Source organism: Musca autumnalis, unplaced genomic scaffold (assembly GCF_047663935.1).
Source record: "Musca autumnalis isolate F117 unplaced genomic scaffold, ASM4766393v1 scaffold_3, whole genome shotgun sequence".
In the NCBI taxonomy this organism is placed as follows: domain Eukaryota; kingdom Metazoa; phylum Arthropoda; class Insecta; order Diptera; family Muscidae; genus Musca; species Musca autumnalis.
Window position 1 is genome coordinate 73,331,544 of NW_027411866.1, and position 16,186 is coordinate 73,347,729.

Here is a 16,186-nt window from a genome sequence, read left to right on the forward strand (position 1 = left end):
TACAAACTCAACCCCCAAGATGGTGAATTTGATTGTATTCTACGTTTTTGTACCAGCAATATTGCCCGCGATTGTTATTTATTTTAGCGCGATTACTATGACATAGTGAGTTTGAAGCAGGGCGCTGTTATGTGTCACGGTTTAAGCCCAAATACAATGAGCTATTGAGTGGGCTATTGAAATGTCAGCAAATAGATGATAGCGAAGCCGCTCCACAGCCCATATGTCTGATGAGGCTCTACCAAAGGCGAACATGTCACATAGTGGGGGTTCTGTGGGTGTGACTCTTCGGCTTTTGTTTTTTATTTGCAGAAATCAGCGGTTATTAACCTCAACTCCAACGAGATATTAACTAATATTTTTTTTATTTTCTACTTTTTTTTTAATTTTGAGGTTATTTGTTAAATTTATTAAATTTAAAGAAAAACTTTGTTCATAAAATTTGTGTTTTTTGTATAGCAAAAAGAAGTAGAATTGTAGAAATAGGACAGCAAAAAAGAATATTGTGGTGTAGTATAATTTCAATCGTTTCAATTATTCGTATGTTTGTGCAAACTCAATAAAGCTGATTTGTTAAAATGCCTGTGGATAAACGCTTTTACTTGGCAGTAGATTGAGCAAGTATCAATAATTTTTATAATAAATTTGTTTTTTTGTTTTCTCAATTTAATTTAAAAAAGAAGAATTTTACGATGACCTATTTGCCTATTCGATATATTTTTAACAACTTTGCCAATTTTTTATTAATATACAATTTCATTTGTTTGTTTTTAGCTTTTGTGGCGACAACAGCAATAAAGGAAAATTAAACCATATCGATAGTTGTTAAAAGTTAAAGTATAGGAATGCTAGTCTGCAATGTAATGAAATTTGAGGGCGATGTTAAAACTATAATACCACACATTCTCATAAATATTTAGGGGCGCTATATGAATAATTTACTTTAAAAAATGCTTTTATATATTTTATACTTTTCAAAATTTTCCCTGACCAGCATTCTATTCTCCCTTCGCTCTCTTATACCTAGCAATAAAGTTTTTTAATTTTTCTTTTTGTTTCTTTTTTCCTGTCGTCATCGTTCATGGCCACCATGTTGTCTTGTCAGTTAAGCAAATCACCTCCAATCCTCCAATAGACTTGTATTACTATCAACTGGGAAATCATGATGATTTACATTGAATTCATTCAAATAAACTGCACCCAAATAGGCGGTATACTTTGCTTCGGGAGTTTTACGATAAAGTACACCAATATCTTTGACTTGTATGCTACCATCAAATTCCACAACATAGTAACGAACACGCCAACCGTTGGCCTGGAAATCTGGAAAAACCATATCTTTTGGTATTTGCTGACATTTCAATAGCCCACTCAATAGCGCATTGTAGTTGGGCTTATACGGTGACACATAACAACGCCCCCGCTTCAAACTCACTATGTCATAGTAATCGCCCAAAAACAAATATCAATCACGGGCAATATTGCTGGTACAAAAACGTAGAATGCAATCAAATTCACCATCTTGGGGGTTGAGTTTGTATGCATAGGCAAACACCAAACCGCCACCGGGAAGTTTAAAATCTGTGGGTCATTGAAAGCATCATCATAGTGTCGTGTGGCCAATTCATGCAATGGTACAGATGGTTGCAGCGACTGTCGGGATAAATTGAAAAATCCCTCCGACTCTCCTTCGACAGCAGCGGTAGCTGCTTCTGCTTCACAGCCCTCATCCACCGTAACTTTAGGCAGGCCACATACATAGCTACGTTTACCCGATCCAATACAAAATCCGTATAAAATGCCAGCGATTTGTAGGGATGCGTTGTCAAATGATCCCACAAAAGCCACCAGAATTTCTTATTTCTCAGTAGGAATGTTTCATTAACAGCATCAGCACCATTCTCCTGTTTTATGTTATAGCCGAACTGTTGCAACGTTTCATATGTTCAGGCTGGTGGAAAAATACTCACGGGAAAAGTGATTTTTGGCAATATGTGTAAGGTTTCTTTACATTGCAATTTTGCTATTTGATTGCAGCCAAATACATCAATGAAAAAGAATACACTTTGGCTTTGGGCCCGTTCTTGTTCTCATAGGGAGCGTGTCTGTTCAAGGCTTCTATCATCCCAACTGTAATTTATGAGTGTAGCATGTGTTGGGCTGCTTCACAGCCCTCATCCACCGTAACTTTAGGCAGGCCACATACATAGCTACGTTTACCCGATCCAATACAAAATCCGTATAAAATGCCAGCGATTTGTAGGGATGCGTTGTCAAATGATCCCACAAAAGCCACCAGAATTTCTTATTTCTCAGTAGGAATGTTTCATTAACAGCATCAGCACCATTCTCCTGTTTTATGTTATAGCCGAACTGTTGCAACGTTTCATATGTTCAGGCTGGTGGAAAAATACTCACGGGAAAAGTGATTTTTGGCAATATGTGTAAGGTTTCTTTACATTGCAATTTTGCTATTTGATTGCAGCCAAATACATCAATGAAAAAGAATACACTTTGGCTTTGGGCCCGTTCTTGTTCTCATAGGGAGCGTGTCTGTTCAAGGCTTCTATCATCCCAACTGTAATTTATGAGTGTAGCATGTGTTGGTGCAGCAAATACGTGAAATCGGCCGAAAATATATATGGGAGCTATATCCAAATCTGAACCGATTTTCACCAAAAGCAATATCGTTCCTCCTATGGCTAAAAAAATTATATACCCCAATTTTCAGCTGAATCGGGCAATAAATGCGACCTGTACGTTGCATAGTGTGGCCAAAATGATTTTTTTGTGTCTAAAATCTATATTTTCTAGACGGATAAAGGTAGAGAAATTTGGAGGAGATGTTTATCAGAAATAGATCTTGTATTCCATGTAGTTATATGATATTTGGTCAACGTCTTCTATAGAATTTTATTGAATACTAGCTGAACCCAGTGCGCTTCGCTACCCCGACTAAGGTATATGCTCTGTTCCTTTACGTGCCTGAGGTTACCAATTCTTACCATTTTTAACCTGTAAAGTGTTCCCTTACTTTTAATAGCATACAATTTATATGATAGCAGTTTACCACTTTTGCCACCGTGGTGCAATGGTATGCACACCCGCCTTGCACACATAAGGTCGTGGGTTCGATTCCCCGGCCAGGCAACATCAAAACACTTTTCAACGGTGGCAAAATACCCCTCAGTAATGTTGGCGACATTTCCTGAGTATTTCAGCCATGTAAAACTTCTCTACAAAAGTGGTGTCTTAGATACGCCGTTCGGACTCGGCGATAAACTGTAGGTCCCATATCATTGAGCTAATATGAATCGGGGTGCACTCATTGATATGAGAGAAGTCTCCCTTGTCCCTATGGGATGTTGTGGAACAATTATTATATAGTTTACCACTTTTACCATTTTCTGCCACTGTTACCATTTTTAAAAGTAAAGGAACAGACCAATAATATAGTTTGACACATTTGTTTGTAGGCCAATTTTCTTTCAAATTTCATTAAAATCGTGTATACATAGCGTGTTTGGTGCATCAAATACATGAAATCGGACGAAAATATATATGGGAGCTATATCCAAATCTGAATCGATTTCAATATAACTTGGCAAATGTATTTCTAGACCAAATTCATTTACACATCTAAAATTTGGAGATGGTAAAAGATACCATTCTATAGATATTTGCATACAACATCTAAATTTTTTGAGGTACCTCCGATTCTGATGCTATATCTCCGGATCAACGCGGAATTTCAAAACATTTTATAGCCTATGTTACTTTCAGGTCATGTAGTGATATACTCTGAAAATTTGAGGAAGATCGGTTTAGCGGTTTTTGAATCCATAAACTTCAAACAAACAAATAAACAAACAAACAAACGTACAAACATTTTTCTACTTTATATATATAGAAAAATGTATTTAAAAATCCTTTAAGATTGTGTAATATATACACTTTTAAATCAGAATTTATAATTTCGCAGAGTAACTTAAAATAAAGATTGGAGATATTAAAACTTAAAATCTAATTTTCTCAAATACAAACTTGTGTTTTAGCGACTTAAAATAATTCAATCAATAAGTATAATATCACAAAAATATTAAATTCATGTAAGGCTATTTACTTATCATAATAATGGTAATATTTCCATATTTAAATTATGTTTTGTAATTTTTGAATTCTTTCTTTAAATACAAATAAATGGATCGGATGATATAAAAAGTCTATGAAACAAGTCCTGCTTCGTGGCTTTTCTGGAAATGTATTGCGTAAAATTCTCGCGGTATTTCTGTGGAATGTAATGTCCTCTTTGATGCTTCTTGTTTTTTTTTTTTTTATTGAAACATTTTGTAAACAAAGCCCTAAGGCCTATTAATTTTACAATATACATGTTATCCATATATCAAATAAAATATTGTGCGGAAAAATGGAAATGGATAATAAATAGCAAATGATAAGCTCTATATTAATTAATAAGTTTCAAAATTATTTTTTACTTGAAGAAAATCTTATATTTCAATTTTAAGCAAAATCTGTTGATTATTGTAGGTAAAGTCATGAAAATAAATAAAATTGGATGGTGCCATTAAAGGGGGTCTATACCCCGGAGTCGCACGTGGTCGCAATCAATCTTTTGAGAAATTGAGAGTTTGAGAACTCCTCTAAATTTGTTTACCATTAGAACAGTGGGACCTCGTAGAACTTTTTAGTTATATCCTATTAAAAAGGAGTAATTGTAAATATACATTTAAAAAGGTTCGAAAGCAAATCAGGCTAATCTTTAGAACTGTAACACAAATACAATTACTTCTAAACACATTTTAATACACCAGCAAACCAATCGTACCGATATCGTAACGAAATCGGAACAAACTTCGGACGTTACGTCCGATATCTGATTCGAAATCGTAACGATATCTTAACGAAAGTTGTATGAAGTGGTTGACATAATTTCGGAACGAAATGTCGGAGCGAAATCGGATCGATTTCGATCAGAATTCGCAACGAAATCGGAAGAAAATCCTTGGGAAATTCGGAATTCGAATTTTTTCCTCCGAATTTTCGTACAGATTTCTGAACGATTTCGGAATAATGTCGTATGAAAATCGGAGGTACCTTCCGAACTTTCGTAAAGATTTCTGAACGATTTTGGAATAATTTCGTATGATTATCGAAGGAAAAAATTTTTCTGTAATGCCTCTTTTTTATTGGTAAATTTTTTTGTTATGTTTTTTATTGGAAGATTATAATTTTTTTTTTTTTTTTTTTTTTTTTTTTGTTTGTTTGAGTGGAGTATTCCCCCATTGGCTCAACTTCATTTATTACCCTCTATTACAGTAAACGAACTGACAGTGTTGCAAAATTTTGGAGCTTCGTTAAAAAAAAAAAAAAAAAAAAAAAAACAAAATTCCAATAAACAACCTCACAGGCAACTGTGTTGGTGTTCTTTTCAACTCACAGAATTCGAAGAATTCTTAGTTGATACGTGCTGACATGTTGCAAAATATTTTGATTTTGGTGTTTCTTTTGAAAAGCCGAAAAGTGAGTGTGATTCTCATTTATATGAGAATACTAGACACTTAAAGAGTTCGGTTTTTCGCTAAAAAAAGGCATCATTTCAAAAACTGAGAAGCCAATTGATAATTCCCTTCGCCGGGATGAAATCATGATATTGGTAGCGATCAGTAAAATTTTGCAACACTGTCAGTTCGTTTTGAAAAACATTACTCTCTGTAATAGAGGGTAATAAATGAAGTTGAGCCAATGGGGGAATACTCCACTCAAACAATCGAAAATGAGATTGAACTTCAACAATAAACAAAACAAACAAAAAACAGCCGAGGCACGGGCGAATTGGAGCTTTGTTAAAAACAAAAAAAAAAAAAAAAAAAAAACAAAATTCCAATAAACAACCTCACAGGCAACTGTGTTGGTGTTCTTTTCAACTCACAGAATTCGAAGAATTCTTAGTTGATACGTGCTGACATGTTGCAAAATATTTTGATTTTGGTGTTTCTTTTGAAAAGCCGAAAAGTGAGTGTGATTCTCATTCATATGAGAATACTAGACACTTAAAGAGTTCGGTTTTTCGCTAAAAAAAGGCATCATTTCAAAAACTGAGAAGCCAATTGATAATTCCCTTCGCCGGGATGAAATCATGATATTGGTAGCGATCAGTAAAATTTTGCAACACTGTCAGTTCGTTTTGAAAAACATTACTCTCTGTAATAGAGGGTAATAAATGAAGTTGAGCCAATGGGGGAATACTCCACTCAAACAATCGAAAATGAGATTGAACTTCAACAATAAACAAAACAAACAGGAAGATTATAATTTCAAAGATATCTAATGATTTTCCCTGTTGTTATCATTTTGTAGTTATAGTAGAACAATGCAAACTCTGTGTACGAATATGTTGAGTCTATCAGCACTAGCTTGAATTATTTTATGTTGCATTTATATTTAAAATATTTAAAAAATGTATATGCGAATTTTATAACCAACCATTTTGTTTTACGACAACGAACTAAAATGTTGCTTGTTAGATATATACAAAAGGTGGTTGTTGTGCGAAGGGAAATTTGTTTCCGACATATCGATCCGAATTCGTAACGAAATCGGAAGAAAAACATTAGCATATTCGAAGGGAAATTTACTTCCGGCATTTTCTCCGAAATCGAAACGAAATCTGAACGAATTCCCCTACGAAAAATCGTATAGAAATCGATACGAAATCTGAACGATTTTGCTTCCGAAATTGTTCCGATATGTCGGACATCCGACATTTGGTTTGCTGGGACGTTACTCTTCATACTATCCGATAGAAAAAAGAACGATTAAAAAATTCCAATGACTCGTTATAATATGGTCCACACAAAATCGACAAATTTTCTTGCGATTTTGAGTATTTGTCTTAACGAAACTAAGGTCACGTTGTATGTACCGTTACTTCAATTATAACGGTACAGCCAACAAAATTTTTGTTTTTTCCCTCTTAGCTAGCTAGCATGTTTTCTATTCCTTCATGTAAAATTTTTGGGAATTTTTGACATTTTTTTGCATTTTTGGCACAAAATATTGAATTTGGCCACACTGTGCGTTGCGAACGGACTGACGGACGGACATGCATAAATCGACACAAAAAGTGATTCTATGTATATGCCTAGAAGTTACTATGGGTATATCTCGTTTCCTTTTGTATGCTACATACAAATGCACAAAGATATAATACACTGTGTGGTTTGGGGTATAAATATAAATATATTAATTAACAAGCAAGAACGGCCTGGCCGAAATTTGTATACACTCCACCACGAACTGTATTGAATATAATAGGAACAATCTGTATCCTTTTGTTTGTGAAAGTACTAAGCTCTTCCTCTTATTCCTTGCAGGAGCAGAATATCTTAACTGAAAATACTCCCTTTAAAGAGCTCATGTGGGGCGTCATTGTTGTTCTTTCCAAACAATAGACAAATATTTACAATTTTCCGAATGGAGCTTTTGTATCCTCTTCTCAAAATACAAAACCGTCTAGACTAAAACCCGGTTATACATGCATAGTTTTTTTTTTTTGGAGTTTTCTATCTTATGGGAATACAAAATACCAATAACAATAAATTCGGTAGAAAATGTGACTTAAATCTTCAAAAAATCTTAAATGGAGGCAATCTTGTATAAGGGCAATATCAAAACATGGACCTATACTGTCTGATTTCTGCAAGAGATTTTTTGTACCTTTAAAAATGGTTTGTACCCTTAGCGAAGACTAAATACCAAATTTCAGTTATTCCGGTTGAATAATGTAGCTAAGACTTTCAAAATACCCAAAATCGGGGGTACCCTTCTATTGGGGCTATATGTATATAGATATGGGCCAATACAGACAAATTTCTGGTGGAAAGTTGATACCCTTAACAAAGACCACGTCCCAAATTGCAGCCATTTCGGTGGGATATTGGAGCCAAAATCTTCAAAATACCGAAAATTAGGAGGGCCGTTATATGTGAGATATATGAGGACGTGGAGCAATACCAAAAATTTTCAAGTGAAAAGTTGTATACACCCAACGAAGACTAAATACGAAATGTCATTCGTTTCGGTGGAATATTGAGGGTTATATGAAGATCGACAAATTTAAGGTACAATATTTTATACCAACAACGAAAACAAAATACAAAATTTCAGCAATTTTGGTGGGATATTGAGGCTTCAACTCTGAAAATACCGAAAACCGGGAAAAAACGTTCTATGGGAGCTAGATGAAGACGTGGGCATATTCCGACCAGTTTCAGGTGGAAAGTTTCATACACCTAACGAAACCTGAAAACCAAATTTCGGCCATTTCACATCTTCGAAATCCCGAAAAACGGGAGATACCGCTCTATGGAGCTATGTAAAGGCGTGGTCCAATACCAGCAAATTTCAAGTGTAACTTTTTATACCCCCAATGAAGACTAAATACCTAAGTTCAGCCATTTTGGTGGGATATTGAGACCACAACCTTCAAAATACCGAAAATCTGGAGGTACCGTTCTATGAGGATTATATCAAAACGTGGACCCATATACCCCATTTGTATTACCAAACATCCTAGGAGTAATATAAACTATATTAAAAATTGAGATCTATATTTTGATTTCAAAGGACGGACAGGGCTACTTCGACTTAGAATTTCATGCCGATCAAGAATATATGCGGTGTATTCAAATAGCAAAAATATGTTCAAACTTCGTAAGGGCAGACATGTTAGCGGAAAAATCATTTTATTGAACAAAATATCCAGGATTTTATAAGAAATTTTGACTTGTTTATAAATTTTTGGAAAATGTTCTATCTTATCAGCATCCGAAGCACTCGATTGTATTCGTCGAGGTTGTCTGTGTCATATTCTACCTTAATGTGAAGAAATATGACATTACTGCGCGACACCTACTGATATTCCGAGATGTTTGAATTATCTATCAACTTAAACCCTTTTACGCTGTTATTTCGGTGTCTACAGAATTATTTATAGGTTTTCATTGGTGAAAAGTGATTAGAAAGCCCTGCTTAATCGACTGAAAGAATATTCCGCGTTAATATCTCAAAAATTTTGCGAAAATAAAATGATTGTTCTATCCTGATGAACAACAATAAATGTCCATGTTTCATAGCACTATCGGAAAAATTATCAGAAAATCATTTCTCGAAGTGCTACATATTTTTTTCTGTGTTTGATACGGAACATCATAGACTTTAAATACCTACAATATTGAAAAGTAGATTTATTAGTTTTGGGACAAATAAGCTAACATTAACAAAAATTTAGGTGCCCTGTTCTACTGACGTGAAGTGTATACTTGACGAATATTTCGATGTGTTACAAACGGAATGACAAATTTATTTATACCCTCCGTATTATGGTGGAGGGTATAATAAAGAAATAGGGATATCTCTGTTCCTGATCAGACTACAGGATTATAACGTTTCAAATCTGTATACATACTTGAATTTAAGTATACCCGTAGAAATCCCAGGAGAATGGATTGAGGTAAATTCAGAGCACTGGTGGTTTAAAATAATAGTTTACACAGTGGAGCAGGTCATGAGTTGTGGCATTCGGTCACATGGTTGAATAACCGAAGTGAGACAAGGGGTGAAGCGATTAACAAATGAGTGTGATGACCCCAGGGACCCAAAAGTCAAGGACCTGACACGGCAAGTTAATAGGTTGGTCAGTGAGCATTCCGGAACAAGTGATTAAATCATCCGAACATTGCGTGGGATATCATGATGTAGTTATTTCTGGAGACTTTAATTCCAACGTTCTTGTTGATACCTCCTTATTAGACAAAATGTCGACCCTAAGCCTTTTCAACACTAATAGTACGTATCCAACACATTTCTCGCCATATGCCAATACTCTTTTGGACCTGTTTTTTGTTAATAACCTACGTAATATTCTTCTGTATGATCAAATTTCTTTTCCAGCTTTTTCGAAGCACGACCTTATATTTCTGGCCTACAACTTCTCCATACATGATAATGTAGAGCCTGACACATACACTTATCGCGACTACAAAAATCTGAATTATTCAGAGCTAAATGAAAAGATCTGCGACGTCGACTGGAGTATGATTTTCAACCTTACCTCTGTGGACCAGAAACTCGAATTTCTTCAACAAAATATTGTTCGCATTTACAACCAATCTATCCCCATCAAAAATAAAAAAAGCACATCTTGTATCAAACCATGGTTTAATTTCACGATTAAGCAGAACATAAATGACAGAGAATTGGCATATTCCAGATGGAAAAGGTTTAAAACACCCGAAACTAAGGTCACGTTGTATGTACCGTTACTTCAATTATAACGGTACAGCCAACAAAATTTTTGTTTTTTCCCTCTTAGCTAGCTAGCATGTTTTCTATTCCTTCATGTAAAATTTTTGGGAATTTTTGACATTTTTTTGCATTTTTGGCACAAAATATTGAATTTGGCCACACTGTGCGTTGCGAACGGACTGACGGACGGACATGCATAAATCGACACAAAAAGTGATTCTATGTATATGCCTAGAAGTTACTATGGGTATATCTCGTTTCCTTTTGTATGCTACATACAAATGCACAAAGATATAATACACTGTGTGGTTTGGGGTATAAATATAAATATATTAATTAACAAGCAAGAACGGCCTGGCCGAAATTTGTATACACTCCACCACGAACTGTATTGAATATAATAGGAACAATCTGTATCCTTTTGTTTGTGAAAGTACTAAGCTCTTCCTCTTATTCCTTGCAGGAGCAGAATATCTTAACTGAAAATACTCCCTTTAAAGAGCTCATGTGGGGCGTCATTGTTGTTCTTTCCAAACAATAGACAAATATTTACAATTTTCCGAATGGAGCTTTTGTATCCTCTTCTCAAAATACAAAACCGTCTAGACTAAAACCCGGTTATACATGCATAGTTTTTTTTTTTTGGAGTTTTCTATCTTATGGGAATACAAAATACCAATAACAATAAATTCGGTAGAAAATGTGACTTAAATCTTCAAAAAATCTTAAATGGAGGCAATCTTGTATAAGGGCAATATCAAAACATGGACCTATACTGTCTGATTTCTGCAAGAGATTTTTTGTACCTTTAAAAATGGTTTGTACCCTTAGCGAAGACTAAATACCAAATTTCAGTTATTCCGGTTGAATAATGTAGCTAAGACTTTCAAAATACCCAAAATCGGGGGTACCCTTCTATTGGGGCTATATGTATATAGATATGGGCCAATACAGACAAATTTCTGGTGGAAAGTTGATACCCTTAACAAAGACCACGTCCCAAATTGCAGCCATTTCGGTGGGATATTGGAGCCAAAATCTTCAAAATACCGAAAATTAGGAGGGCCGTTATATGTGAGATATATGAGGACGTGGAGCAATACCAAAAATTTTCAAGTGAAAAGTTGTATACACCCAACGAAGACTAAATACGAAATGTCATTCGTTTCGGTGGAATATTGAGGGTTATATGAAGATCGACAAATTTAAGGTACAATATTTTATACCAACAACGAAAACAAAATACAAAATTTCAGCAATTTTGGTGGGATATTGAGGCTTCAACTCTGAAAATACCGAAAACCGGGAAAAAACGTTCTATGGGAGCTAGATGAAGACGTGGGCATATTCCGACCAGTTTCAGGTGGAAAGTTTCATACACCTAACGAAACCTGAAAACCAAATTTCGGCCATTTCACATCTTCGAAATCCCGAAAAACGGGAGATACCGCTCTATGGAGCTATGTAAAGGCGTGGTCCAATACCAGCAAATTTCAAGTGTAACTTTTTATACCCCCAATGAAGACTAAATACCTAAGTTCAGCCATTTTGGTGGGATATTGAGACCACAACCTTCAAAATACCGAAAATCTGGAGGTACCGTTCTATGAGGATTATATCAAAACGTGGACCCATATACCCCATTTGTATTACCAAACATCCTAGGAGTAATATAAACTATATTAAAAATTGAGATCTATATTTTGATTTCAAAGGACGGACAGGGCTACTTCGACTTAGAATTTCATGCCGATCAAGAATATATGCGGTGTATTCAAATAGCAAAAATATGTTCAAACTTCGTAAGGGCAGACATGTTAGCGGAAAAATCATTTTATTGAACAAAATATCCAGGATTTTATAAGAAATTTTGACTTGTTTATAAATTTTTGGAAAATGTTCTATCTTATCAGCATCCGAAGCACTCGATTGTATTCGTCGAGGTTGTCTGTGTCATATTCTACCTTAATGTGAAGAAATATGACATTACTGCGCGACACCTACTGATATTCCGAGATGTTTGAATTATCTATCAACTTAAACCCTTTTACGCTGTTATTTCGGTGTCTACAGAATTATTTATAGGTTTTCATTGGTGAAAAGTGATTAGAAAGCCCTGCTTAATCGACTGAAAGAATATTCCGCGTTAATATCTCAAAAATTTTGCGAAAATAAAATGATTGTTCTATCCTGATGAACAACAATAAATGTCCATGTTTCATAGCACTATCGGAAAAATTATCAGAAAATCATTTCTCGAAGTGCTACATATTTTTTTCTGTGTTTGATACGGAACATCATAGACTTTAAATACCTACAATATTGAAAAGTAGATTTATTAGTTTTGGGACAAATAAGCTAACATTAACAAAAATTTAGGTGCCCTGTTCTACTGACGTGAAGTGTATACTTGACGAATATTTCGATGTGTTACAAACGGAATGACAAATTTATTTATACCCTCCGTATTATGGTGGAGGGTATAATAAAGAAATAGGGATATCTCTGTTCCTGATCAGACTACAGGATTATAACGTTTCAAATCTGTATACATACTTGAATTTAAGTATACCCGTAGAAATCCCAGGAGAATGGATTGAGGTAAATTCAGAGCACTGGTGGTTTAAAATAATAGTTTACACAGTGGAGCAGGTCATGAGTTGTGGCATTCGGTCACATGGTTGAATAACCGAAGTGAGACAAGGGGTGAAGCGATTAACAAATGAGTGTGATGACCCCAGGGACCCAAAAGTCAAGGACCTGACACGGCAAGTTAATAGGTTGGTCAGTGAGCATTCCGGAACAAGTGATTAAATCATCCGAACATTGCGTGGGATATCATGATGTAGTTATTTCTGGAGACTTTAATTCCAACGTTCTTGTTGATACCTCCTTATTAGACAAAATGTCGACCCTAAGCCTTTTCAACACTAATAGTACGTATCCAACACATTTCTCGCCATATGCCAATACTCTTTTGGACCTGTTTTTTGTTAATAACCTACGTAATATTCTTCTGTATGATCAAATTTCTTTTCCAGCTTTTTCGAAGCACGACCTTATATTTCTGGCCTACAACTTCTCCATACATGATAATGTAGAGCCTGACACATACACTTATCGCGACTACAAAAATCTGAATTATTCAGAGCTAAATGAAAAGATCTGCGACGTCGACTGGAGTATGATTTTCAACCTTACCTCTGTGGACCAGAAACTCGAATTTCTTCAACAAAATATTGTTCGCATTTACAACCAATCTATCCCCATCAAAAATAAAAAAAGCACATCTTGTATCAAACCATGGTTTAATTTCACGATTAAGCAGAACATAAATGACAGAGAATTGGCATATTCCAGATGGAAAAGGTTTAAAACACCCGAACTCCACGAAGAATATCGCTTAGCAAGAAATAGTGTGAACAACCTCATAAAAGCTGCTAAAACTGCATATTATGCCGATAAATTTTACTATGCTATGGGTACTAAAAGCACTTGGAAAGTCGTACGTGATATTGGCATTGGAAAATCAAAAACCTTTCATCAATACCCCGGAGATATTGAAGATCTCAATAAAAACTTTGTGGACATTCCTACCATACCAATAAATACATCATTTTATGGTAATAACAGTGGGACACTGGAGAATACTAATACTAGCTCCTCTTTTGAATTTCGATGTGTAACCATAGATGAGGTTCTCAAAAGTTTTCTACAAGTGAAGTCGAATGCTATTGGACTGGATGGTATTGATCCAAAATTTTTAAGGATAATACTTCCAAAACTTCTGCCTTACTTTACACATTTATTTAATACTATTTTGACCACGAGTGTATATCCCACCATATGGAAATACGCAAAAATCATTCTAGTTCCAAAGTCCAATCAAGATTTTCGGCCAATCTCAATTCTTTGTTACACGTCAAAAGTATTTGAAAAAATTCTTCACTCACAAATGTCTGAATATCTTCACCGAGAGTCACTACTCACAGAAAATCAGTCAGGGTTTCGACCTAATCACAGTTGTATTACTGCGTTAGTAGAGGTTTCAGAATCGATACGTAAGGATATTGATGAAAATAAGATTGCTTTCCTTGTTTTTTTAGACCATTCTAAAGCCTTCGACTCTGTCGATCACACCAATTTATGCATGAAACTACAGCGTTTCTTTAATTTCTCAATAACTGCTGTGAACTTAATTCAGTCATATCTCAGCAAAAGGTCACAATCGGTGTGTACAGGCACGAAGCTATCAAAACCACTATCTGTTTCCAAAGGTGTTCCCCAGGGTTCAGTTATTGGTCCTTTATTGTTCTCTCTTTATGCAAACGATCTACCTCAACAATTATTGCATAGCCAAATAAAAATGTATGCAGATGATGTGCAACTATTTCTAAGTGGACCCGTTAAAAATGCTAATGAACTCAATGCGGATCTCTCGCGTGTTTTCAACTGGGCTACCGCAAACCGTTTGCTGCTAAACCCTAAAAAATCTAATAGTTTAATCATTCACAAAAACAAAAATTTTAAACTACAAAATGCCAATATTTATATTAATAATCAGAAAATTGAAGTAGTACCTAAGGCAAAGAACCTTGGAGTTATCTTTAATAGCTCTCTTCGCTGGACTGATCATGTAAACTCTGTTGTTGGTCAAACTTATGGTAAACTTCGAGTCTTATGGATTTCGCACTCCTACACACCTATTAACATCCGCATCATGTTAGCGAAAACTTGCCTTGTGCCTGGCTTGATATATGGCTGCGAACTATTTGCTAACTGCGACTCCTTAAGTATGCGAAAGTTAAATGTTGCCTTTAATAACATCAACCGTTATGTATACGGCTTAAATAAAATGCAGAGTGTCACACACCATGTGTTATCCCTTTACGGTTTTACTTTTAATACCCTCCTCAATACCAGAGCTTTATTTCTTTTGCATAAAATCATTGTGAATCAAAAACCAAAATGCTTATATGACCAATTAATTTTCTCGCGTTCCCTTAGAGGAAAAAGATTAAAACCTTTTAGAAGGAGAAGCCTCGTTTCTGAATGGCAATTTTTCATTTGTACCATACGTCTCTAGAACACATTACCCCACGAAATCCCAAGCATCAGCAACGTTTTTACCTTTAAAAAACGAATTTTACATTTCTTCTTGAATAACTGATCATTTCACCTAAACCCACTTTAATATTTTTCTATATGTAATGATTTTTTACTACAAAACCTTTCTCAAAGATCTTTCCCTTAGTTAAGATGGATATCTCATGTCAATTAATAATTCTACACTGTAATTATAAGATATTATCTTGTTGTGTAGAAAACATAAAATAAAATAAATAAATAAAATAAGGAAAAAATAAGGAGTTATTTTACTAAGTAAGTACTAAGTTGCATTAGATCTCAAACTGCCAAGGATGGTGGTTCCTCTTCTTACAATGGGTGATGTTGCGAATCTCATCAGGAACACTAAATAACGCAAACCATGGGCCTCGACGGAATCTCCACGATAATGTAGAAACAGCAAGGAGTTGAGTATGTCTCCAAAGTTCTCAAAGTGGCGCTAGCCATCCACAACGTTCCGAAAGTCTGGACAATTTTCAGGGTGGTCCCGCTTTTAAAGCCAGGCAAGCTAGCATGCTAGAAAAGGTGAAAACTACAGATTTCGCTTTTGTAGCCGATAGCAAAGCCTCTTCAGACTTTACTGCAGCGTCAGAAATAAGTATCAAGTTGCCGACCGTCAACATGTGTTCCGAAAGCGGCACAGCACAACAACAGCGCTTTACGCCATCTTCACACATATTATTCGAGAACTCAATGAACGGTGATGGATGCGCTTGACTTATCGAAAACCTTT

General features: G+C 35.2%; 1 long non-coding RNA gene and 1 pseudogene across 1 annotated transcript in view; both read right to left on the reverse strand.

The window, feature by feature from the left end:
• LOC141398725 (uncharacterized) overlaps positions 1-16,186 on the reverse strand; it is a 206,047-nt gene that overhangs the window by 9,696 nt on the left and 180,165 nt on the right. The window lies entirely within an intron of this gene.
• LOC141396703 (uncharacterized) lies at positions 1,102-2,573 on the reverse strand (annotated as a pseudogene).